At 51.9% G+C, this 26,067-nt stretch overlaps 1 protein-coding gene and 1 long non-coding RNA gene across 2 annotated transcripts in view; both read right to left on the bottom strand.

Moving 5' to 3' along the window:
* Positions 1-10,288, bottom strand: part of SHANK2 (SH3 and multiple ankyrin repeat domains 2) — a 499,586-nt gene extending 489,298 nt beyond the window's left edge. Inside the window, 1 exon segment of the mRNA XM_032490098.1 lies at positions 10,138-10,288. The gene's annotated coding sequence lies outside the window, so the exon portion shown is untranslated.
* An 876-nt stretch (positions 10,289-11,164) lies between these two features.
* LOC116666545 lies at positions 11,165-17,249 on the bottom strand. The gene is made up of 3 exons (XR_004323480.1): positions 17,179-17,249; positions 14,608-14,614; positions 11,165-11,175 (listed from the first exon to the last, which is right to left on the bottom strand). It is a non-coding gene; the product is annotated as an uncharacterized LOC116666545 (long non-coding RNA).
* Between the last annotated feature and the right edge of the window lie 8,818 nt (positions 17,250-26,067).

The raw sequence follows: 26,067 nt of genomic DNA on the forward strand, positions 1-26,067 counted from the left end.
CTGCTGGAGGGTTAACAGCACATCTTTGCCCTCCGAGAAACCGTCCCTTCACCTGAGACCTGGGGATCCCTGATTCTCCCTGGAGCCAGGCAGGGGGACCCGGGGCATGTCACCACTTGCTCCCCCGTTTGGATGCCTCTCACATTCATGTTACTCAGGTAGAATCAACGCCCCAAAATACTAATAATCAACCGTATGCCCTTCCCCAGCCTCCACTCCCAGGTCGGCGAGAATGAGCCAAAAAAGCGCCATCAGTCAAGACAGAGCTGAGCTCCACCCTGAACTCCCAAGTTACTCCTTGACATCATCACACGTTCTACTGAAAAACATCTACCCTGTTATTTAGAGTCGAGATGAGAAGTTACCGAACTTTGGGAAGTTGTTACGAAAGCCCCTGAAATCCCGGCTTGGCTGAGGACCACTCAGGAACAGAGCTTCGTAGGGTCTCGACTGGAACTAACCAAAACCAGAACCAGAACTTAAAGCACACCTAACCCCAGAGCCCACAAACCCCCAAACAACACCCCATTCTGCCTCCTCGGACGCCATGACCCCAAGCAGGGCACAGCCGGCCCCAGCCCTGCTTCCGGCAGAGGGGCTGGTGGAGACTCAAGGACAAAGTCTGTACCAAGGCAGGTGCTCAGTTATGCACCTGGTGACGCTCGCCCGCTTCAGAGACTTGTTCACTCAACAAACATTTATGCGAGCTGGAGGCGGGGGGGGGGGGCGGGATGGGGGGGTGGAGGCGGGGGAGGCACACAGCGGGGTCTCTGACCACCAAGTGTGGAGCCGCGCTTTAAAAGGCTGCCTTTGCTGCCCCCGCCCCCTGCTGGGCCGAGCAGAGCTTGGTCACAGCCCAGTCTCAGACCCCTCTTCAGGGGCCCCCTCAACCACGCCCGGAGCCCCCAGCTTGGGTCTCCCTGGAAAACCTGAGCGTTTGGACAAGAGGGAGACTAACTTCTGCTTCCAGGATTCCCCTCGGTCACTCTGGAACCCTGGGGACCCGCGGCTGAGCCCGCCAGCTCCTCCTCTACCGAGGTCGCCAGGGAGCCCAGGGAAAGGAGGGCCCGGCCGGCACAGGCTGCACAGCACGTGACAAGGACCAGGCTGGGACTCCCCGCCCCCCCGGGCTCCAAGCCCTTCCTCTAGGGACAATCTTCACCCCCAAAACAACCCTCAGGCCCAGCAAAGGGTCAAGACCAGCAAAGGACTGACTCACTGGCGGGATGCATCCCGGTCCGTGGCCTGGGAGGTCACACACGGGGGCTGCAGGGCTGAGGACCAGAGGGGCAGGCCGTCCACGTCCCCGTCTCTCCATTACCGCTTCGGGTGCTCCAAAAGTCCTCTCCTTCTTAGGCAGACTCCGCCTCCTCCCCGCTGGCGGCCCCCAACCCCCCATCCAGCCTCTGTCCACCAGTCCCTCTGCACGTGGACACCCTCACTGGTATCAAAAAGCAGCTTTCCTGCCACACAACACTGCCCAGGGAGCTGCCTGGCCGCCTGACGGCCACCACCACACAACTCAGCTTTGGTGACATCACTCACACAACACAAGTTACACCCTTAGTCATCAAGTGCCCGCCCCCATCAAACCCCAGCTGTGGAGGGAGCCAGCTCCTGCCTTCCCTGAGCCCGCACCCCACCACCCGGACTCTGCCACCAGCCAGTCTCTTCCGGGGGTGGGGACCACGCGATGACCTCCTGAAGCCCCTAACCAGACTTCACGGACGCATCCTGAATGACGAGGAAGGGGATACGTGGAAACATCCACCTGGCTTCCGGGCAGAGCCAGCTTTCAAACACTTCCATGTCTCAGGTCCCATGCTTCCTCCAGTGGTTCTCAATGTGTGGTCTAGGGAACCCTGGGGGGTTCCCCAAAGCCCTTTGGGGGGCTGGTCGATGAAGTCAAACCATTTTCATGAGAACTCCAAGATTAGTTGTTTTTTCACTCTCACCCTCTCCCAAGTGTGCTGCAGGGTTTTCCAGAAGCTACACAACGTGTGTTACTGCAACAGGCTAAATGCAGCAGCAGATACGAGAATCCAGCCGTCTTCTACGAAACCAGACAGTAAAGAGATCTGGCAAAAACGTAAACCAGTGCCACGGTTTCGTCTTGTTTTTGGAAAATAGCTGTTTTTCATAAAAATATGTTATTTACATGAACACATATGGGTTTACCACTGTCACCTTTAAATGCATTACTAATTAAATATTTCAAAATTCTTTCTGAATTTCTAACAGGATAAATATCAGCAGATACAATGCACATAAACAAACTGCTCCCTGGGGTCCTTAAAACTCTACAAAGAGGGTAGGGGCGTCCTGGGACCAGAATTTTCAGAAGCCCTGTGCTACCGGGCCCAGTCTCCCTGGAAGGAGCAGAAAGATAAACTCGGGCATCACCCTGAATGACACAGGGGAGGGGGACGGGCAGGCACCTAATTCTGCGCCATGGAGTGGGCAGCTGGCTGGCAGAGGGTCCGAGTGGTAGGGAAACCCTGTCTACCTCAGTTTACTCATCTGGAGAATGGGTGTGAGGGTACCAGCGCCCACATCTCAGGGCTGAGGATGGAGTGAGTCGGCCGTGGAACCCTGCCAGGCCCCACACTCACTGTTACCCTGATTTTCATGATGTAAAGTCATCAAGATGGTCCACCGAGGAAGAAGCAGAGGGAGAGACAACTCTGGGAGCCTGTTTGGCCCCATGGTGACAGTAACAGTCCTGTGTCCCCATCACACTCCCCCTTCACCTGTCTGAGCGGGTGTCCCTCCCCAACAACCCAAAGAACTTCATCAGAGGTTTGATCAAGAGACAAAGAAGCGTCGGGAAGGAATCCTGCCAGACTCAGCACAGAAGACCCTGCCAGCCACTCACTGGCCTGGGACAGCCCCAGAAAGAGCCCAAAGAATCAAAACACACAGAAACCAGACGGTCTAATTTCACACACTTTGGGACCATTTTGCTGCAGAAAAGCAGGGAAGGCCTGGAACTCTCAGGAACCGAGAACGTGGCGCCCCCAGCCCCACGTGTGGGGGGTCGGTAACCCCACACGCCAGGCTGGCCACCACCGTCTGGGAATGCTATCCGGACTCTACCTGGGCTCCATGTGCAACAAAAACATCCTTGAACTGTGGCCTTTTGTTTGCCCCACCCCCAGCCCCCAGGCGCCAGCTCCGCAAACATTCTGGCAGTAATCCTGGTGGCGGCAAGTTCACGTGCCACCTGCCAGGAACTGACATCCCAGAGCTGCCCGGCCTGGAGGCACCCCCCCTCCCCCCCAGCTAGCCAGGTCTGAACCCTCAGGGCGAGGCCAAGAAAGAACAGGCTGGTGGCCTGACTGGTTTTGCGACTTCCGGGAGCTGAATGCACACGTGGGAGGGGAAGCCTGGAACCAATGATGCCTTCCAGCCACTGGGGCAGGGCCTGCTCCAAACCAGTGCCCTTCCAGAACCCTGGGATACAGAGAGAAGCAAGACCCGGTCCTTTCCTTGGTGACAGGGGACCTGCACGCAGCACAGCAATTGCCTGCGGTTTGCCAGGCCCCCACCTCTCCTCAGGATAATGGGAGCATGGAACAATGCATGGAAATCAGAAAAGGGGGAGGGTAGAGCTCAGTGGTAGAGCGCATGCTTAGCATGTTGGAGGTCCTGGGTTCAATCCCCAGTACCTCCAGTAAGAAAAAAAAAAAAAAAAAAAAAAACAGGAAGGAGGAAGATGGGGAGGCAGGAAAAATCCCGGGCAGGAGGTACTGTGCCCTGTGCTTTCCAGGGTGTCATCAAGCAGGAAGAAGTCCCCCCTCCACTCCTCACGCAGGGGCCCCAGGCTGAACTTTCCCTCCTCGAAGCTGGCCTTCGGTTCTGCTCAAGATGTGTGAGGTCTGCGCTTTTGGGACCCAGTCTGCCAGGCCACAGTCCCCACCGCTCCATCCTGCCTTTCTCAGGTTCAACCCACACCGTGGGTCCGTTACCGGTCACTACTGTCTCCGAGGTGTCACCACTGTCCCCAGGTGGGAATCACCTGCCAGAACCTTGAGGGCGGGGCTGAATCTTACCCACTTCTCTCTCCTCCCCTGCAGGGGGCTTCAAACTGGGGTGTGTGGACCCAGAAAGGCCTGGGGTCCCCCTCTTCCCAGCAGCCCCTCCCACCCTTTACATCCAAAAGGCTTTCCAGCCCCCTCTGAATGTTGTGGTGGGGAGGGAACTCCCTAATACCAAACAAAGGGGGAACTTCAACTAAGGTTTTCATTAAACCACACCAAACACACCCACCATCTGATCTCTAAGAGCTGTATTTCCAATAACACTTTCCTATTTCCATTTCTAAAAATCCGTAACATATTTATAGAGTTTGATCTCAGGGCTTTCTCAATCCAGAAGCGACTATTTTTTTTTAATACTTAGAGACTTTAGGTCACAGGAAAATTTTAAAGTTAATTTATGTACAGTTTCCCTGCAGAGAAACATACTCGATCGATTAGTAAAAGACTCACGAGCATAAAAGTCTACCACGTTGGGATGAAAGTCCTCGGGGAGGTGGTGGCACCAACCCAAGGGAGGAAGGGGGCCCTCCAGGTATTTGTCAAGGAAAGGTGGGTGTCAAGTCACCCTTCGCTGCAATGGATACGGTTAAAGTTAGGGAACAGTTACTTCCCAAATGTCAATATTTGCCTTGCAGACCAGGTTCTACATCCTTATCAAATACTTAAAGCTATGAAGCAGGATTTTAAAGGCTGACGTGTGAATGCACGGGGCGTCCAGGGGGACGGCGGCTGGAGAACCCTGGGGTGCGTGTAAGGCAGCGCGGGTGCAGTTCTCTCGGCTTTGCTGGGTATTTCGGTTTTTCATACGAAAATGTTGCAGAAGCCGTGTGAGAGGACGGGTTTTTCAAATGCCTAGGGAGTTGAGAGGCAAAGAAAACAAATTGGGGGGGGGGGGAGAAAACTGCCCCAGCGAGTCTCCCAAATCAGGCCTTTTAGTTGAAGCAGCAGCTCAGGACTCTGGGCAACTATCCTTCTCAAAGTGTGTTCCCAGGACCCCTGACAGGGGAACCGCTGGGGAGCTCCAGCCCGACTTCGGGGGCCTCAGTCAGAATTTCTGGGGCTGGGCCTGAAGCCCCTCCCCCATGAGGCCCATCATGTGAAATCTGCAGCTTTGACCCTGGGAGCTGGTGGCCTCACTCGATCCTGAGAGTCAAGGAGCGAACTCCCGCGAATCTCACAGGGCAGTTTTCAAGCCCTGCCCCGCCCCCTCCCCGCCGGCGGCCAGTCAGCAGGAGCCCTGCCCTTCGCGCCCGCTGCCCAGGCGTCCCAGCAGCCCGAAGGCCTCTCCTCCCAGGAAGTGACGCGCATCCCAGCTGGCCCATCCCTGGGGCCCATCCATCGAGAGTGACCCCAAAAACAGGGGGGAGGGTATAGCTCAAGCGGTGGAGCGTATGCTTGGCATTCTTGAGTTCAACCCCCAGTACCTCCCCTAAGAATAAAGAAACCTAATTACCTTTCCCCTCCAAAAAAAAAAAAAAAAGTGACCCAAAAAAATAGATAAACGAGGTCCTACCGTAGAGCAGAGCGAACTACATTCAATACCTCGTAATAGCCTATAATGAAAAAGAACATGAAAAGGAATCTATACATGCACATGTAACTGAATCACTATGCTGTACACCAGAAATGAACACAACATTGTAAACCCACAACATTGTAAACTAGTACTGCAGTTAAAAAAAAAAAGGAGTGGCCCAGCTCAGTGACCCTGAGCCCTGGACAGGCTCTCAGATCCGCCCCAATATTGGACTGGGTTCACCTTTCGCCTCCATTAAGACTGGAAACCCCTCTAGTGGAGCTAGCTGCATCCTTGTCCCCCGAAAACCCACCTCAGAACAACCACCAGAGCCAATGAAACGAACATTTTAGCCACTTCAAAGTACTTCTTGATTCTGCTTTCAAAGAAAAAAAATAAAGGGCTCTCACCATCAAGGAGTGTGACCAGATACAGAGGTTTTCGCTTGCTGGCTCTACCTCTTTGTCGCACCATGGTAACAAGAAAAATCATCTCCTAACCGGAGGAATCTCCCCGCTGGGGAAAGTGCATCCCAGCCGTGTGCGGCGTCGGGGACTCAGGGCTGGGTTCTCCCAGGCTGCCTGGGCGCAATCCCTGCTCCCCACTCACTAGCTGTGTGGTCTTGGGCAAGTGGCTTCACTCCTTTGAGCCTCAGGCTCCTGATCTGTGAAGTAGGAATAACTGATCGCACCTCTCTCTTTCTGGAGTTGGCAAGAGCTGGATGAGGTCACCTACAGCAAGAGTGTGGCACAGGCCAGGCGGGCAGGAACACTCAGCAGGAGAGAGCCTTACAGCTGCTGGAGTAAGAGGCAGACCGTTCTTGCCAGGTCCTGGGGCAGCACAGGCGAAGACAGGGCCAGACACCCAGGTCCTGCCCCAGTGTTCTGATACCCCCGTCCCCCTCCTTCCCCAGACTGGGTTGGGGACCCTCTCTGTGTCCTATAGCACCCGATGGTCACCTCCATCACAGCCCCTGTCCCAGTGTGCACCAACTGACCAGTCCCTTCTCTTCTGCTGTCTATTCTGGAAGCTCCTGGGGTGGCCCCCGTGGCCAGCTTCTGGCCCTCAGATGATTATTTGTTGGGCTCATTTCTACAACACATAGAGAAAACCCAATATAACCCAGACCACCTCTGAAGGCACGGCAGGCTCCTCATTTGGGTGGGCGGGGCGGGGGGGGTGGCCAGGTCACAGTGGTCGCTCGGAGCCCCTCACCCCGTCGGTTGACAGCCTTTCAACAACTGCCCAGGTGAGTGAGGGCTCCAGGGGCAGCTCCCAAGATGAGAAAAAGTGGCCTTTGTCTGGGGCGCTTTCCTCCTGACCCCACCACAAACCAGGCCTTCGATCAAAGCGGAGGATTCGATCACTGGATGATGGCGGTTCCTAAATGTTCCCTCCCTGGGGCTCAGGACAATGCAAGGCTCAGAAGAGGCACCAAGTGTGCTTTTCTCCTGGCTTTTCCAGCCACGCCTGCCCCTCTCCCTGCCCCTCCCCAGGCTCCCGGAGGATAACTCTCTACTTCAGATCCCACAGCCTGCAGCCATGCTGGACCTTAAGTTTACAAGGCAGGGGCTAGAATCCAGGGAAATGAGTTCAGGGGTCAGGGGCCGGGATCCAAACCGAACTCACTCCTACTGTCCCCTTGGGGCAGAGGCACACTCGGCCCCTTCTGCAACTCCCAAACCGAGCCTCACTTTGGTAAAGCCCCCCTTTACCTCGTCACCCGAGGTGACAAGGACACCAGAACTCTATCATGTAGGATCTAGGGCATACTTGGGAATAAAGCAACGAAGGTAATGGGGGGGGGTTGGATGGGGGACATAGCTCAGTGGTAGAGTGTGTGCCTGGCATGTACGTGCATGAGGTCCTGGGTTCAATCTCCAGGGCCTTCGTTACGGGGGAAAAAAAGAATTATTTTTCTATAAAAGTCAGTTTTGACTAGTTTTTCCCTGCACATAGGTTAACTCCTGGCATGTTTTTTCTTCCACCCTTTTCCCCATCATCAATGAAATGTAAAATGCAGAGCTATCTTGGAACTCCGCTCCTCCACTCCTCACATCTGATCCTGATGGTCCGGCTTCTCCTGGACAGGGTCCCCCGGAGGCTGGGACCGAGTCACCTGCACAAGGTGACCCCTAGACGCCAGATAGGGGGCCTTGCCCACAACCCCAAGCACTTTAAAATAAATGAATGAATGAAAACCTCTGGGAAACTCACCTGAATACGAACAGAGCTTTCTAAAGCAAACTGTACTTGGAGCCAGTAGGCAGACTCACTCGCTACCCCCACCCGCCACCAATAAAGGGATCTGATTTGTTCAAAGCAGCCAAGGGCTGTCAACAGTGCCCACTGCGAACCACCCCTACCGGCAACAATCCCTTTATTCATAAAGGGTTCCTTTAGATACCTGAAGAATTACAGCCTCTTCCAAAGAAGAGGAAGCTTTCCACCCAATTCTTTCTTCTTGGAAAAGCAGAAATTCCCAGCATAATAATGGAACCCCTTCCTTTAAGAACATTGCACCCCAGGAGTTTTACATCCAGTCACTTCTGAAACAGCCTAACTCCTATTAAGACAAGGGTCTCCCTCATGTCTTCTTAAAGATACCGTGACTTCCCGGGCAAAACTCCTTGCCACCACTTATTAACCCCCACCTCAGGGCAGCCACGTCGATGTCCCCCTTTAATCACCACCGAGCCCCCAGTGGGTACAAAGCTCCAGGCAGACAGTTCAACACCCTTCTCACACGCAGCCTTGCGATCGCCTACAAGTGGTTTGAAAACTCGAGTCCCCAAAAGCGGCCGCATCCTGGGCTCCTCTGGACCTCCCCAAGCCCCCAAGCACCAGGTTCCACGCCTGGCGAGGAACAGGCGGTCCACTGATTATTATTTAACGTGGGTAGCGGGCACTTGGAGACAGGCTGAACCCAGCGCCCACTGACTCTCCCTGCGGCGGGTCAGCAAAGCCGCGGGCAAGTCCCAGGTAGAGGCCAAGCCGCCATCCCTCACTGCACTTCTGAAATTACCTCTCTGCTTCTTGGAGCTTAATTTAATTAGCGGATTGACCTCATTAATGTTCGAACTTGAGTTTCAAACAAAAAGAGGTCACGAAACTATCCAATTTACCTCTTCGAACTTCTACGCAGAAACCACTTTATTTTGGGAAGGCCTCTGAGGACTCCCAAGACGGTGCCCCTCGTACCGCGGCCTGAGCTCCCACCCAAGGGGCCCAAGGGCCTTCTCAGATCCAGCCACCTAGGGTCGCTTTAAAACTCCACCGCGAAAACCTACTGTCACAGCAGCGGCCTCGCCCCCTCTGGACGCCCCCAGCCCCTCGGAAACACTGACCTCGCCTGCGCGCCGGTTCTCTCATCCCAGGCAGTGTCACCGCGCAGACACGCCGACCCCCGCGCCCTCCGAACCCCGGCGGCGAGGTCCACCCCGACCCCCGTGTCCTCCGAACCCCGGCGCCGAGGTCCACCCCGGCCACCGCGCCCTCCGAACCCCGCTGGCGAGGCCCTCAGAGGGGGTCGCACCTGCTCGCACAATCCAGTGGTCCCAGCTCAGGTGGCGAGCGCGTGGTCGCTGTCTCCAGGCGCCCCCCGCGCCCCGGACGCCCTGAGGAGGCGCCTGGGTCGCGCACGGGATGCGCGGGCGGAGCCGCCCGGCTGCCGGGAGGAGGGATGCCCGGGCGAAAGTTGCCGGGGAAACTTGAGCAACTCGAGCGCGCCGGTGCTAGCCTCCTGCATAATTCACCGGTCGCCGCGGCGGGGCGAGGAGGCCGCTCACCTGCACCAGCTGGGCCCCCCAGCCTGGCTGGGGTGTGCGGCGGGAAGAGGCCGGGCACCTGGCGGGGGCTCTGCTCGATCCCCAAGACCCGGGGGTGCGACCCGCGACCCCCGGGGCCTGCGCCAGGTGCACCGGCCCCGGCCTCACCGAGCCCGCTGCTTCAACTGCGCGCAACTGGATGGGGGCTGTGGGCGCTGGCGCGCCCGGGGCCGGGGTAGCCGACGCAGGGTCTCCGGGGACCTGGCGGAGGCGGCGCGGGTCCCCGCCCCCCGGGCGCCCCCTGGCGGTTCTGTGCGAATTCCACTGCCGGGCAAGCGGGCCCAGGTATCCGGGCCAGCGGGCGGCGACCTAGGGCAAGACCACCGGCAGCGAGTGGAGGTAGATCCACCTGCCTTGCCCCAAGGGGAGACACAGGGCGCGCTAGAGGTGAAGACGTCCATGAGCGCGTGGTGGGGGGGAACAAAAGGGGTGTTCCTCCTTTCAGCTCCCACGCCGCTTCCAAAACGGCCCCTACTCCAGAAGGACGACGGGGGGCGGGGGTACCTCTACAGAGAAGGGACTCCCACCAGGACCCGAGGAATCCTTCCCCCAACCCCCTATCCTCGGCCTCTATGGGTCCAGGACTGCGCCTACTCGGTAGTTAGTGTTCCTGGAATCCAGACGCTACCAAAATGCAGCCGGTGAGCATGGTCGCGCGCCCGGGGGCCACCTACTGTCTTTCCCAGCCGCGCGGGGTGCCCCAGCCACCCCCGCCCCGCACCCGCAGCGCCCCGCGACGCCGCCGCCGCCTCACCTGGCTCGGGCGGCAGCTCGGCGAGTCCGGGCGGGCCGGAGCCCCCCGGAGAGGACCGGCGTCTGCACGCACCTCGCTCGGCCGCGGGGACCCGAGCGGCGCCGCGCCCAGCCCGGCCGGAGCGCGGGAGCCGCGGCCGCCGCCGCTCAGGTGTCCGGGCCGGGGGGGGGGGGGGGGAGGCGCCGCGGCCCCGCCCCGCGCTGCAGCGGGGGCCGGGGGCTCCTGGCGGGGGCCGCTCGGCCGACCCTCCCCTCGGCCGGGCGCGGGCGGTCGGGACTGGCGAGGGTGGGGGAGGGGTCCTCTCTCCGCCCGAGGGCAGCGCGGCCCCGGCCTCGCGTGCGCCACCCGCCCCGGATCTCCCGCCTCCGCGGCCGACCCCTCCCCACCTGGCCCAGGCCGCCTCCGGTCCGCGGCGGCGACTGGCGCGCGGCTTGCGGGGTCTGTTGTAGCAACCGGGGGACGGCGGAAGCCCGGGGCCACCTTGGCCCCGCCCCAGCCCGGGCTGCGTGGCTCGGCGCCCCCCGCCCCTCCCCCACCCCGCCCGGTGCGAGCCAGCGGACCAGAAAGTCCCTTAATTTTGTAAAGCGCGGCTCATCCTGCGCAGCCCACTCCCGCTCGAGAGGATTTTATGCTAACAGGATTCGGAAATACAGGGGCCGATCGCACATGTGAAGGCGTGCGGAGCAGATGAAAACTTTGTGCCTGGGCAAGGCGCCGCCGTCGGCCTCCCAGGCCACCGTCCACCTGGGCGCCTCCGTCCTGGGCGTGCAGAGCCGTGTCGCGGGAGGGCGGCGGCCCTCGGGCCTGGAGGGGGTTAGAGGGCGGGGGCGTTAAAGTCAACCGCTCCACTGAATCCTGGAGCCGGAAAAGGCACCCTCCGGAGACTCCCGCGAATCCTATTATGATCCGGGACTGCGAGCTCGTTAGTGTTGCCGAAACCCAAAGCGGGTTGTCTTAAGCCCCCGGCCCCCGGCTCCGAACTGGGAAGTGGTTTTGCTCCTCCCGACCCGGGGCACGGGCAATCAGCTAATAACTTTTCTCAAGACCCCAGCAATTCACTGCGCATGCCACCTGCAGGAGCGGCGTGCCTCTGAGGAGGCTGCCGAGGGAGGCTTCTGAGCCCTGCGTTTTCCAGTATTCTGAAAAGGAGGAGCGCTTTCTGCCGCCCAGATCTGCAGTCCCGGGAGGGGTGGTGGCAAGCGCCAGCGTCCAGGCTATGATGTGGAGCAACATGCTTCCGGAAGAGCGAGCCTCCCGCCCTGCAAACCCCCAGCCCCGTCTCCCCGTGAGGAACGTATATACGTGTGTATTTTTAAAAGTCAGTTTTATAGGACATGCCTGGGAGATTGCATGGGCCGGTGACTTCAACATACCGAAGGCAAAGTTAAATATTTGCTCTAGATACTTTTTTTCCCTGCTTGCATAATTGTCCCACATTTCAAAGAAGTCTTTAAAAGCACTTAGATTAAAAAAAAAAAGTTGTGTTTGAGGCCTAATATTTCAGGACACAGATGAAGTCCTGTAACTCCTTTAGGGCAGCTGCCAGATACCAACTTCTTTCTCCCCTCTGCTCCCTTAAGCGTGAGATTTAATAAAACGTTTGTTGAATGAATAAAGGAGACAATCAAATAGTAATAATCCTTAAAACCGGAAGAATGAAGCCCAAGTAGGCACTTGCAGGCATAATTTCTTTGACTTGGAGGCAGGGGATCCTGCCAAGGGGGGTGGGGAAGGGTGATCAGCAGAAGGTTCTGATGTTCTTTGGGCTTGGGAGTGACAGATCTCATAGGACAGGGCTTATAGGGGGTGGGGGGGGCTTTCTTCCCCAACCCCCACCATGATCCCAAATAAAGCGAGCTATCCGACTAACGCTGTGTATTGGCCCTGCAACCCCAAGTCCCCAAGATACCACTCCCCTCCAACCAGATTCCCGCCTCCGAACACTCCCGCCCAGATTTCTAGAACCATCTTGCAAATAGTAAAGGGAGCAGTTGGCCCGAATCCAGCTGTGGCCACACGACTGCTGTCCTCACATGCCAAAGCCCTCCTGCCGTGGTCAAGAAATACTTCCCTGGGGACCCAGGTCTCAGCCAGCTGGATGTCCCTTGGCCACCCACTCCAGTCCCTCTGATCTGTTTCCTGCTCAACAACACTGCTCTGTGCGAGCCCCATCTTTTGGCATTTCAAGGACAGTATCCTTCTCACGTCCCAGTTTCTCTGCGTCTGTCTGGGTATCCAGTTCCACCTTGTACGGACTAGGCAGCCTCCTTCCAGTCTTCGGCAACCTCGAGTGAAGAGGCTCGTGATCCAAAAATAGCAGCGTCTCCTCACCCCTTAATGACCTGGGAAAGTGTTCCAGGGTACAGGGCCTCCCCACCCCCTGACAGCCCGTGCCTACCGGTGGTTTGGACCGTCACACGGCACCACGGTGCTGCTCCCTGGAAGCTGTCTTCCTCCTGGTGGACCCAGTGCGGTTCATGTCGCAGAGTGCCTTGTCTCCGTTTCAATTTAGGAGAAGAGAAATACTCCTTTTTGCTTCTTGGTGTCAGAACTCCCTGGTTTTGTTTCTGTAAGCTGCCTTTTCCTGGGTCCCCCAGACGTGTCTGATGCTGCTTGAGTGAGCTTGAAGAAGGAGGCTGCCTTTCCCATCTATAAGCTTTTCTTTATGCCTGTAAAACCTGCAGTGTCCACCGTCAGTCACAATATTTATGGCTTGCCCCCTGAGCACAGGGCACCCCAGGACTTCCCAGAAAGAGTCACTGCTTTACAGAGAACTAGAAACTGGGACATCGGACCGTGAAGAGACGCAAAACATAACTAACTCCTCTGTCCTGGGAAAAACATTATAAATATTTTGTGGCTTGGATTAACCCAGATGCACATTGCACTCAGCGGCAGGCCTGGTCTGTCTCTCTAGAGGAAATGCTCCTGGGTTTGGGAGGTGAAGGCAGGTGTGCCCAGGGGAAGCCAAGTAAAGGCAGGTGTGCGCAGCAGAGGCCAGGTAGAGGCATGTAAAGGGAGGTGCTCCAGCCAGCAAGTGCGCCCCGTTTTCCTCATCCCTGCCAGATCCCCCCACACTTCTGCAGTTTTTTCTACTTGTTTTCCACTACAAGAGGTCTACTTCGCTCATCTTCCCCCACCCATCAAATGTTGGACCATTCACTCATTTCTTTGTAATTTCTTGACAGCTTTGGCTCAGTCCCACATCCTGGTACTGTAAATACTCCCAGATCGTGCAGACCCTTCGACTTCTCTGCCGGCGTGCCTCCCATGGGGCCCTCCATAGCTTCACCGGGAGTTTTATGACTCTCCATTAATTTTCCACAAATTTCTTTTCCACGGACTTGTTTCAAAAAGCCTCGCGGGACTGATGTCTGAACAGAGAGTGAAGGCTGCTAATTCCGGGAGCGGGGAGGGGAAGTTGGCTCCTCCTGGAATCTGGGATGGGAGGAGGGGCTGGTCAGGCTTTTCCCGCTGGACTGGAGGATGGGGGAGCAGTGGGCAGAGGACAGGCAGGCAGGCAAGGGGCGGAGGGAGCTGAGGCTCCCCCTGGGAGGCCACCTCCAGGCCAGCTTCTCTCTGCTTTCTGTTCAGGGACTTCTCCCAGGCCTCCTGTGGGTGCAAGTACAGTCTGAAGCCTGGAGGAGTTGTGGCCCCAGGGACAGCCCTCGGCCATCCTGGTAGATGGGAGGTGCAGATTCTCTGCTGCTCACAGGAGTGAACAGTCCTGCTCAGGGAAGTCCTGGGGCCTCTAAGAAGGTACCTCCCATGTTTATGGCAGAGACCTTGAGAAAACCCTGTGATCCTGTGTGATGTCCATGAAGATGAAGGCAGAATCAGGCAGAACCAACATTGCCCTGGAGGTGACATGGCTGAGGCCAGGGGAAGTCCCAGTTAGGAGGGAGTGGGTCAGCTGATGAGAAACAGCAGGAGCTCCTGGACGCTTTTCCTGAAAAATGAAACATATCAGAAGGTCCCTTTGTAACCAGCTCAGAGGCTCTTGGGGTTTGCTTGACAAGCAGACAAATAAGCAAAGCCTTTTACATTATCAACAGACAGAAAACCGCAGGGCTTTGACAAAACAACACACCATGACTAGGTGAGGTTTATTCCAATAATGCTAGAATATTTCACCATTAGCAAATCTGTTAGGAGGTATGTTTGACCCAACAAAACTTATTAGTTAAAAAAAAAAGGAATTGTTTGAGAATATTTTGATATTGTTCAGTTTTAAACCTCAAAACAAATCCAGCGTGATGTTTAGTATGAGACAGTAAATCACTCTCATTCGGTCCAGGAACAAGACACGGGAGCCTGCTAACATTGCAGTGCTTAATCTTTCCCTAGAAGTGCTAGCCAATGCAATGGAATAAGAAAATTAAATGAGAAATAGAAGTATTTGTAAAGGGAGGCAAACATCATTTGGGGAGGTGCTATGAATTTTCTAGTTGAAAAATCCAAGGAAATCACCTGAAAGCTCATGAAAGAGTTTGGAAGAGGACCATAGGAAACCAGTAACTTTTCTATTGATGACCAGTAAGCAGTTGGAAAGAGAAAGGAAATAAGGAAGTTCCTGGACTCGACAGAACAAAAGGGAAAAAAGTGCCGAGATAAATATAATGAGAATTTTGTGAGGCTCAGAGGGAAAAAAAAAAAACAAAACTAAAAATTCTCTTAAGAGAAAACAAAAAAAGTAGAATAAATAAAGGACAGGTATAGAGCTGTGGTTGGGAACAGAGTCTGTTAACCCAGACCACCTGGCTTTAAGACCCAGCCCCACACTGACTAACTGGGCGGACTTGGCCGTGTATCCTAGCCTCTCTCTCAGCTTCCAAACCTGGAGAATGGGACTAGAAGCCACACAGTCCTGCTGAGAGGGCTAAACGAGTGCACCTGCACACACTCAGAAGCACAGGGGGTCGGCGTAAGCGCGGCTCCATCACCGTGACCGCTGCCTTCGTGGTTCTTCAGCAGGAAATCTCAAAGCCATGAAGAAGCAGCTCTCCCTCAAAAGGTCATTAAATTCAGGGTGGGGGAGGGTAGAGCTCAGTGGGAGAGTGTGTGCTTAGCGTGCACGAGGTCTGGGCTCGATCCCCAGTGCCGCTGTTGAAAAATCAATAAATAAACCTAATTACCTTCCGACCCATAAAAATAAATAAATAAATCAACCAAAAACTAAAGACAAAACAATGTTTTAAAAAATCATTAAATTCAAATGCAAGCTCAAACAAAACCAGGACAAGATTTTTTTTTTATTTGGCATGCAGTATATCTAAAGGTATAAACATGCAAAAAATATAGTAAAGATGCTTATATCAAGAATATAGAAAAGTCTAAATAAAAAAGACTAGCCAGCTACAGAATGGACAAGGGGGTGGGCATATAGCTTAGTGGTAGAGCATGTGTTCAGCATACCCAAGTTCCTGGGTTCGATCCCCAGTACCTCCATTAAAAAAAAAAAAGAATGGACAAGACTTGAACAGACCTTCCGAAACCTCTCAAAAAGATCTCTAAGCAGATGAGAAGGTACCCAATTTTATTATTCACCAGAGACAGGCAAAATAAACCAGCAATGAGATCACGCCCAACTGGCGACAATGGAGAAAGCAGATTGTACCGAATGCCAGAGATGCTGGTGGTGGAGTCGAAATGACCGCTTTGGAAAGTCGTTCAGCAGCGTCTACTATGGCCAGCACTCTAGGTGCACAACCAAGAGGGATGCGGGCATGTGTGTGGGCACCCAAGCCACGGGCAAGGATGCGTGTGGCACTCGTGATGTCACAGAACTAGGGACCACCCAAAGATCCATCAGCAGAGATGGGAATGAAGAAATTGTGCCACATTCATGCAACGGAAAACCAGTGGGTGACAAGATTGAATGAAGCCATAAGAAAGAAGGGTATTTTACCATTTGCAGCCCTTCATTCACCTTTTTTTTTCTGCATCTTCTTTATCCATTCACCTGTGGACGTGCACTTAGGGTGCCTCCGTATCTCGGCAATTATAAATAATATTGCTGTTAATAGCTGGGTGTGTGTATCTTTTCGAAATAATTCTTATTTTGTGGCTGGCTTTATTCTATTGATAACTATGGAATTTGAAAAAGCTAAAGCTCTAAACGTTCTTAGAAACAATGAACAGTGCACATATGTAAATTTTAAAATATGTGCAGTGTACGGTGCATATGTATTTACGTGCAATATATTGTGTATGTGCAGCCAAGCTGTGACAATTCTACCTTAGAAAACTGAAAACTGAAAAATAAAAAAATAAAATAAGAAAAATACCAGATGATGTCACTCATATGTGGAATCTAGAAAAAGAAAAAAAGACACAAATGAACTTATTTACAAAACAGAAACAGGCTCACAGACATAGTGAACAATCTTACGGTTATCAGGAGGAAAGGGGTAGAAAGGGATAAACTGGGAGTTTGAGATTTATAGGTACTGCTATATATAACATAAACAACAAATTTCTTCTGTACAGCACAGGGAACTGTATTCAATATCTTATAGTAACCTATAATGAAAAAGAATATGAAAACAAATATATGTGTCTATATGTATGACTGAGACAGGATGCTGGCCACCAGAAATGGACACATTGTAACTGACTATACCTCAATTTTTAAAAAGTAAGTACATATTCTAAATATGTAAAGATTCTTTTCAAACTAAATATCTGTTTAGAAAGTGATCGAATTCATCAAAATCTCTAATTGAAAAAACGGATAAATGACAGAAAAGGACACGTTATTTTAAAATACTAAAGAGTGGTAAATCTGTTCAGTGAATGGCTCTGGAGTGATTGAGCCTCCATATGCGAAACCATGAACCTCACACCTTATCGAAAATGACCTCAGGCTGGGTCATAGCTCAAGATAAAAGATGAAGCGATGTGACTTTCAAAGGAAAACCTCAGAGAAAGTCTCTGGTCTTGGGTTCTTAGTCACAACAACAAAACACCACCCATAAAGGAAAAGAAAACGGGTAAATTGGACTCCATCAAAGTTTCAAAGTTCTGCTCTTTGAAAGACACACTATAAAGAGAATGAAAAACAAGACACAGACTGGGAGAAAATTGTTGCAAATCGCATGTCTGACAAAGGGCTTGGATGCAGAATACTCAAAACAGGAGTTTGAAAAACTCAGCAATAAAAAAAAAAAACAAACCCACCCAAGGGAAACGTGGGCGAAAGAGGAGGACAGCCCCTTGACCAAAGAACTTCCCAGGGCAGACGAGCCCCTGAAGAGACGCTCAGTCATTAATCGTTAGAGAAATAGAAATTAAAGCCACACACCAGTTAGAATGCCTGGAAAGAAAAAACCGCTGGCGAGGACAGGGAGCAGCGGAACCCTCACCTGTCGCTGGTGGCCACGGAAGACGGCGCAAGCTCTTTAGAGAACGGTTCGGTGATTCTGCATGAAATTAAGCATATGCTGAATGTATTTCACACAGGTATGAATCCAAAAGAAATGAAAAAGTTTTGTCCACACCAAAACCTGTGCAAATGTTCGTAGCAGCTTCAGTGCTCCGAGCCGGGAATCTGGAGGTGCCCGGGACCCCTGCTCCCCACCCCAGCCTTTCACATCTCCAAGTCCCCCCATCCTCCTTTGCCTGCCCTGCGTCCAGCCCGCCCCCCCCATCCTGCCCTCTGTCCTCCATCATTTGCTGCTACTTCTGAATGTCCACCGCCTCTGTCCCCCTCCGCCTCATCACACCTCCAGAGGGCTGGGCTGGCCCCCTTGGAATTCCTCCCCTGCTTTAACTCCCACGGGCTCTCACCCGCCCTGGGTCAGCTCCAGAGTCCTCCTGAGGTCCTCAGAGGTGTCCGCCTCCATCCTCATCCTCTCCCAAGAGTGGCTTACACGTCCCCTCTCTTCAGAGAACCTTCCAGTCCTGCTCCTGCTCCTGTCTCTGCTCTTACCACACCGGGGATGATGGGCAGGCCCACCGATCGGCACTCAGACACTTGCTGTCCCTCCGCTGGGCTGGAAATCCTGGGGGGGCCTTGGATTTCCTGTCCCTGGGGCACCTTTCATGTTCGCAGGGGAAGGTTGGAGCCCGGGTCCAGGGGATGGTTCACAAACCAGCCCCCTACACAGGGGGCCGGGAGATACAGAAGGAAGAGGTAGCCACTCTAGACAGGCAAGTGACAGGCCAGATAAGCAGGGAACTTACATACAGACACGTACGCAAGACCATGAACACATCTCCGCACCTACTTGCCAAACCTTAAAGTTTATAGAGAGACCAGAGCCCAGTCACCTCCACCGGCTGATGGTCTCAACACCAGTCTAGGTCACATCCTTGAAAACAGTTCCCGCTGTGGGCACGGTGGGCAGAATACACGTGTTCAGGCACAGGGGACGGCTGAGGAGTCACCAACTGCCCCGGGGCCAGCTCGTGGGTCACATGGCAGCCGCGTCCTCCCGGAGACCTCTGCCCACACCCCGTCTCTGAATTCATTTAATGTAGGAAAGGAGTTTGGACTGCAACCAGGGACTGGTGTTTAGGGTGCAGTGGACGGGGCTCCCCGACACATGTTCTGGCTCCTAATCCAGACCCATCACGGAAAGGAGGTGGGTTTGGAAGCCCCCACAAAGAGGACGGGCCACCTGGGCACATGGGACACTGAGACAGGGCGGTGCTGCCCGGGAAGGGTCCTTGTTGACGGCACAGCACGGGTTCCCTGTGCACAAGGAAACAAATCTCATAACAACTTAAGTGTTACAAATAGCCGGAACTGGTTTTCGTTCGAAGAATCAATTTCCAGGCATCCACTGCTCTGCAGGTGATATTTTTTTAAAAGAGTGAAACACTGTAATTTTAAATAAGTAAATGATAGAGATGGCGATGAGTCTGGCCTGTTGCCGCCGGCTGGGAAGGAGGTGGAGCCATTTGGTAGGCTTCCCGCTTTTCACAAAGCCCTCTCCCTCTGCCCTTCCGAGGTCAGAGTTGAGGAGATTGATTCTGGATGGAAGAGGTAACATAAAAGTCAGGAGAAAATGTCAGCGGTGAAGTATCTGACTTTCTGCAGCGAGAGGTGAATGCTTCCTCTGCTGGCAGCCCGGAGTGGAGGGCCCGAATGTTCTAATCCCATCCCAGAGTCCACCCTTAGGACAAACATGAAGCCGAGCACGGGATCATCTTGTTGACAGCGATTTAACTTTCTCTCCTGATGGAGGGGAGGGGCGGGGCGGGCAGCCAGGAGGTCCGGGTGCCCCCAAGAACCAGCTCGTGCACCGCAGGGGAGCCCCCGCTCTAGAAAGCACTGCTCCACGGTGCGTCTGAGACCCTGTTTCTTCATTTGTCAAATTCCTCCAAAGAGTGACCTCTGAGGTGGGAACGGGCCATTCCTTGTTTCAATGGCAGCAGAAGCTTGGAGCCCGGAGGAGCATGAAAGGGGATGCCCCTCTCCGCCACCATGTGCCCCCTTGGTGATCCCACTTCACTGTCCCAATATCTACCCAGTGCTCCAGGGGAAAGTGGAGACACTGGACGTGGTACAGGGCTGCAAAGAGGATGCTATTCAGTCAGATTTTTATTTGCACTAATACTTATTATAATTAGATTATTATTTTGGATTAATCGTTAACCTTCTTGCTACACTCTCTTTTAACATTGTTACATTGTTATTATTGTTGTTCATTATTAAAATAATAGAGTAAATGTCCATCAACAAATGACTGGATAAAGAAGGTGTGGTACATATAGACAACGGAGTATTGCTCAGCCATAAAAAAGAATGAAGTAACACCATTTGCAGCAACGTGGATGGACCTGGAGATTATCATACTGAATGAAGTGAATCAGACAGAGAAAGACAACTATCATATGATGTCATATGTGTGGAATCTAAAAAAGAGATACAAATTCTATCTGCAAACCAAAAACAGACTCACGGATACAGGAAACAAACTATGGTTACCAAAGGGGAAAAAGGCGGGGAGGGAGAAATAAGGGGCTGGAAATTAGCAGACACACACTACTATATACAAGGTAGACAAACAACAAGGACCTACTGTACAGCACAGGGAACTGTATTCAGTTTCTTGTAATGAGCTTCAACGGAAGAGAATCTGAAAAGAAAAAATCTACGTATTATGTCTATGTATAACTGAACCATTTGCCACACGCCTGAAACTGACATTGTAAATCTACTACACTTCAGTACAATTTTTTTTTAAATAATAGACTAAATGGATAACCAAGTTTTGCCAAGGCAGACACGGAAGATAAGAAGTCCCTCTCGGGGGAGACCACCTCTCCCGTGCAGAAGTGCATCACCCCTCCCCCGGGTCCACTTCCATTCCAGGCACGTCTCTGAGGGGGAGGCGGCCCCGAGTTTGGGAGGAGGAGACGGGGGGGGGGCGGGGAGGAGGGCTACACAAGCGTCCTTGGTTCCAGAATTTCTCCGATTTGCATTGTGAACAATTGCACTGGTGCTAATTGGTCCCCTGCCGCTCTGTGGACCTCAGAGCCACCCCACCCAAACCCCCTCAAACCCACACAAAGCGAACGTGAACCTGTGCTGTTGTTGCATGTTTGGCAAGACAGGTCAGTGGAAGTATGTGGGGGGCAGAAGCCACCTCTAAGAGCGGCGGCACCTAGTGGGCGGGTCCAGCTTGGAGCAGGTACCTGCCGTGTGACCTGGTGCAGGAGCCCTGGCTCCAGGTGGACCAGCCTCATGATGCTGGGGGCTTACCTATGCGCGCTGAGCCCCCCACCCCTTGTTTGTCAAATAGAGACCATAAGAGTACGTGTTTTGTTGCCTTTTGTGACAGTAAACGAAGTCATGCCCAGAAAGTGGCTAAGCACAGAGCCTGCTCCATACTAAGTGTTCGTTAAATGTGAGCGATTGTCATTATAAGAAGTGACTGGGGAACTGGAGACGCTTAATCCAGAAACGGAGTCTTGAGGAGGCTGCAATCAAGTCACCGAAGGAACGGCAAGGTGGAAGGAGAATTAGACTTCGTCTACCTCTTGTGATTCGGGTTCAAGACAGAGAACTTTCTTGACATTGGCTCAGTGGCCCCAGCTACACTGCCTTCGGAGTGTACTTGGAAACTCGAGAATTTGGGGTGCAAGCATTGAAGACTGATTTTAAAACACATTTCACAATTCTTTGAATACAGATTTGGTTCTTTTACAAGAGTAAAATTAATTGATGTTTAAATTAAATTTTCAATTAAAATTAATTGATTTCTTTCTTTTTTTCCTAAATCTTAGGAAAGATTTTTTTTTAGCAACAGTAAAATCTCACCCTACACTTCTTGCCAATGGCTCTGCTGAGTGGAGCTGTTTGTGTCCTGGCCAGCTGCCCTTCCAGACTCAGGGGACCACGGTCTCACATTCTAGGAACTGCAGTCTTTCTCCATGCCTGTCAGATCTCCTGCCGTGGGCTTCCTTCTTGTCGGCAGCAGGTGTGCCCTCCTCGACGTGCGTGGCCCATTTCAACCAGGAATCTGTCTGAAAAACAGCACATTGTTGGGCTCACGGCTGTGGCAAGTGTGCATTTTATTATTTGATTGGACAAAAGACAAAAACGTCTCCGTGGTGCCTCTTGGCGGTGTGTGGCCCACCTGCGGCCACCTGGGCACACCCCTCGGGAGCCCGATCAGGCTCCTGCAGGAACACGTTGGACTATCTCGGGGTAGCCCTCTTGGCTACTGCGTGTGCTCAGGCAGAGGTGAAACAGGCCCGGTGTCACAAGATCCAGCAATCCCACTCCTGGGCATATGTCCAGAGGAAACTCTAATTTGAAAAGGTACGCACACCCCAATGCTCACAGCAGCACTATTTACAATAACCAAGACATGAAAACAGCCTAAATGTCCATCGACAGATGACTGGATAAAGAAGATGTGGTATATTTATATAGTGGAATACTACTCAGCCATAAAAAGAACAAAATAATGCCATTTGCAGCAACATGGATGGAGCTGGAGATCGCCATTCTAAGTGAAGTAAGTCAGAGAAAGAAAAATATCATATGATATCACTTATATGTGGAATCTAAAAAAAAAGATACAGATGAACTTATTTACAAGACAGAAAGAGACTCATAGACGTAGAAAACAAATTTATGCTTACCAAAGGGGAAAGGGGAAGGAGGAATAAATTGTGAATTGAGGATTTGCTGAAACAAACTGCTATATATAAGACAGATAAACAACAAGTTTCTACTGTACAGCACAGGGAACTATATTCAATAGCTTATAATAACACCTATAGTGAAAAAAATATGGAAAAGAATATTTGCATATATACATATAACTGAATCACTTTGCTGCACACCAGGAACTAACACAACATTATAAATCAACTAAATTTTTATTTAAAAAAATTTTTTTAAATTTTTCAAATGGGCCCAGTGTGGTTTCTGTAGTGGGGTCCCTGTGCCGGCTGGAGGAGTGAGCCAGGAAAGATTACAGGCTTTCTAACCCTACCAGGAGGGTCCCTGAGAACAAAACAGGGGTTTCAGCTCAACCCCTGGACCACCCAGAGGGCCTCCTAAGCCTCCTTCATTAGGAATAATTAATGCTCTCACCATACAGGGCTTTGTCCTATAGGCTCTGGCATTCAAGGTTAATTGGCCCAGTAATAACTTAATTACAGAATGCACACCAAGAGTCATAACCAGTGTCTTCCACTTAACGATCCCTTCCCGCTCCTTTCCGCGTATTCCCTGAGTGCCTCTTAGCGTGAAAGCTGTGGGGAGTTTCCAGGAAGAGCATCGCAGGCCAGGAGAGGACCAGATTTTGCTGCCATAAGAGATACAAAGGCACAAGGAGAACGGGACTCACAGAAAGAAGGAAAAAGACGCAAAGACAGTGGTGAGGCAGGCAATCGGTTATTTTAATACAACTGATTATAGATCGCGGTCATACCTGAATTCTTTTCTTTTCTTTTCTTTTGGATTCTATAATGAGAACTTGGATGGCTACCGAGGCCCGTGTGGGTTCGAGTTTTTGGTGCCACGTGTGTCGTTAAAAATAGCAAATTAAGTGGCAGGCATGGTTAAAAAGTAAAATAAAATAAAGGCAGCTAGATGGAGTTGGCTTTTGTGTGGCTTAAGATTCCCCAGGCGGAGCCTTAGGGAAGGATGGGGGTGGACACCTCGCTCCCAGGTTTGAGCTGGGCCCTGTCGTGTGCAGGCAAAGGAGAGGGTGTGCCTGCACCTGCTCGCGGCAGCATGAGGTCGGGGCTGAAATATTGTCCCACTTGGAACTGTGACTTGCTTCAAAAGACTTAATTTCAGCACTTTGGTTGCTTTATTTTTTAACAAGACCTGTCTCCTGAGTCTTGGGATTAATAACTACTGGAATTGCTGTCAAAGAGCCAGCCAAGCAAATTGCAGAAACGTACAGATGATAATGGCATGAGGGAGGCGGGTGGCTAATTGGACCATGGCTTCGTGGACTGTCCAGTGGCAGCACATTAAAGACAGGGGCATCCTTACATCACCTCTAATGTGATGCTGGAAATAGGAGCCCAAGACCTGAGAGCTGCACAAAGGGACCTGCCTGCAGGGCTGGAAGGGCCATGGGGCAGCTGCTGGCCCCATCTGAAACTGATGATGCCAGCAGGGGCCCCGCTGTACTTCTTACTGCAGAGGCTCCACCTGCACTGGGGCTGCCAGTGGGGAGCCAGGCTGGTTTTAGATCAGAGAGTGAAGAGTGTGGCAGCCTGGGTTCACTCTTTTGCCCTTAACATCATAGATGAACAAGTGCTTCTTTTAAAAGACCTGATTGGAGAGCTATCCTTCCAAAACAGAAAGAGGAGTGATGTCAGAAGCAGCTGGGAGGAGCATGTATCAGCCAGCATGGGCTGAGCTATAGTGTGATAACAAACATCCCCTGATTCCAGGTGGTTTAACAAAATAATGGTCTGTTTCTTTCTCACCCCTGTGGGTCTGGGTGGCTTTTCCAGAACAGCTGTCCTCTAGGTGCCTCCAAAATAGTGCTGGCAAAGGAAGAGAGCTCTGGGAGAACCCCTGCCAGCTCTTAAATGTCTCCATGCCTGCTTCCACGGATTCATCATTGACCAAGGAACATGGCATGGCCATGCTGAACCTCAGGGGGGCGGGGATGTAGTTCTTCTCTGTAGTGTGCTCAGGGTGGGGAGGAGGACCAGAAACAGGGTAGACCGGCCTCCGTAATGCTTACAGTGAGGCCGCGTCTTGTGTAGAAGTGCAGGAACGACCTTCCCGGGGACTGAGCTTCCATTTAGGGTTCCTGTCACTGGGTGGACTATTCTCACCTGGGTAATTTCCTTTCCCTGGGGGCATGCAGTCTACTCCCCCAGTATATCAATAGGGAGACCACTGAAGTCACAGGTGTGCTTCCTGAAACAGTGGCCTCACAGTTGGCAGCATTGAAGAGCTCACCTGGGAGTCAAACAGACTTGAATTTGTTACCTACCACTTGTGTGACTTTGGACAAGTAAATTCACCTTCTAAACCTCAGTTTTCTCATATTCCAAATGGGGATAACAGTGATTACTAGCTTATCCCATGTAGTGAAAATTAAATAAGAATTCAAGTAAAATGCTCACAGTAAGGGCTCAAAAGGTGAGTGCGAATGTTGGTGTTGTTTGTAGCACAAATACATTCTACTCACTGACACGTTCACAATTCAAGTCTGAGAAAACAATATGGCGGAAGAGTTGAAGAACTACGGTACCAACAACAAAAGCTCAGTTAGTCGCTTCTCCAGCAGAGCCCCGACGTCCTTTTTTCTTTCTTTCAATATAGTGCACCAGATTGTGTTACTGTTTGGTGAATAACTACTCTTTCCTCCCACCCCACCCTGCCCTCCCTCCGTGGGCAGAGCGCACCCTTCTCCACCCTGTTGTTTTGACTCAGTTTGCTCACTGGGTGGACAGGACCCCCCATTCTGAGCTGGCTGTGGCAGTGCAGCATAGGTGCTTGCCAGTCCTCACACCCTCCTGACATCCTCCATGAAAAGAACACATCTCAGACATGCCCTCCTTCAACCGCAGTCCTGGAATGAGGGACACACAGACTGGAGCTGACCTGTAGCTCATCTGACCCACAGCCTGGGACCCAGCCCTATGGAGCCCAGGGGCCCAGCAGAGCCACGCCTCCCTCCACTCCCACCCCACAGTCTTGTGAGTAAGAAACACATGTTTGGGTGCAGAAAGCCACTAAGATTTCAGGGATATTTGTTACTGAAGCAAAAGCTGACTGATACATTCAGAATCTGAAAGACCTTGAGCCCTTAGCCCAATCACAGACTAACATTCAAGATTAGCATCAAATAAGTTATGTTTGCTAATATAGAAAGACATCTCCAACATATTGTAGTTTGAAAAATGACTAATTTGAAAATATGTTTGCCGTTATATAAACTTTTATAACTTCATATGTATGAGTATATACATAAACATAAAAATTCACTTGTGAAAATATATTTGCCTCTTCATATTGAGAATTATGGGTGATATCTTCACTTATCACTTTCTGCATTCTTTTTAAATTATAAAACTATCCCACATACAGTAAAAAAAAAAATCCAAACATTATGAAAGGGATATCCAATGAATAAAGTCAGTTTTTCTCCTACTCTGACCCCCAGTCTCACTCATCAGAGATCATAATTTCTTTGTGTCATTCTAGAAATGTTCCCTGGTAGCCAAATTTTCAAATGACTCCAATTCACCAACTAGCCAAAAAAGTAAAATTTAACCAGTCTCTGAGTGAAAAGACATAATGGTCTAAAATAATATTGTATCCAGGACTAATTCTTTTTTTTAAATTAAATAGTCAGTTTACATTGCTGCGTCTATTTCTAGTGTCCAGCATAACGTTTCAGTCATACATGTACACACATATATTCCTTTTCATATTTTTTCTCATTATAGGTTACTGCAAGATATTGAATATAGCTCCTTGTGCTCTAC

Source organism: Camelus ferus, chromosome 10, assembly GCF_009834535.1.
Source record: "Camelus ferus isolate YT-003-E chromosome 10, BCGSAC_Cfer_1.0, whole genome shotgun sequence".
In the NCBI taxonomy this organism is placed as follows: Eukaryota; Metazoa; Chordata; class Mammalia; order Artiodactyla; family Camelidae; genus Camelus; species Camelus ferus.